This window comes from Grammomys surdaster, unplaced genomic scaffold (genome assembly GCF_004785775.1).
Source record: "Grammomys surdaster isolate TR1022 unplaced genomic scaffold, NIH_TR_1.0 187, whole genome shotgun sequence".
Lineage (NCBI taxonomy): Eukaryota > Metazoa > Chordata > Mammalia > Rodentia > Muridae > Grammomys > Grammomys surdaster.
Genome location: NW_021604632.1, coordinates 9,167,798 through 9,168,177, shown reverse-complemented (window position 1 = coordinate 9,168,177; position 380 = coordinate 9,167,798).

Here is a 380-nt window from a genome sequence, read left to right as displayed (position 1 = left end):
AGTTTCTTTGTGTAGCCCAGAGATCTGCCTGCCTTTGCCTCCCAAGTGGTGGGATCAAAGCTGTGTGTCTCCGAATCTAGCTGCTACTGCTTCCTCTACAGTTTCAGTTTTTTTAAAGTTATTTTGTTGTTGTTATTGTTGTTGTTGTTTTTCATGACAGGGTTTCATTGTGTAGTCCTGTCTGTCCTGGAATTCACTCTGTAGATCAGGATGGCCTCACAAAACTCACATAGATCTGCCTGACTCTGTGTGGGATGTATGCTCCAGCACCACCTGGCCCTTCTCTCTCTCCTCCTCCTCCTCTTCCACCTCTTTCTCCTTCTCCTTCTCTTCCTTCTTCTTCTTCTTCTTCTTCTTCTTCTTCTTCTTCTTCTTCTTCT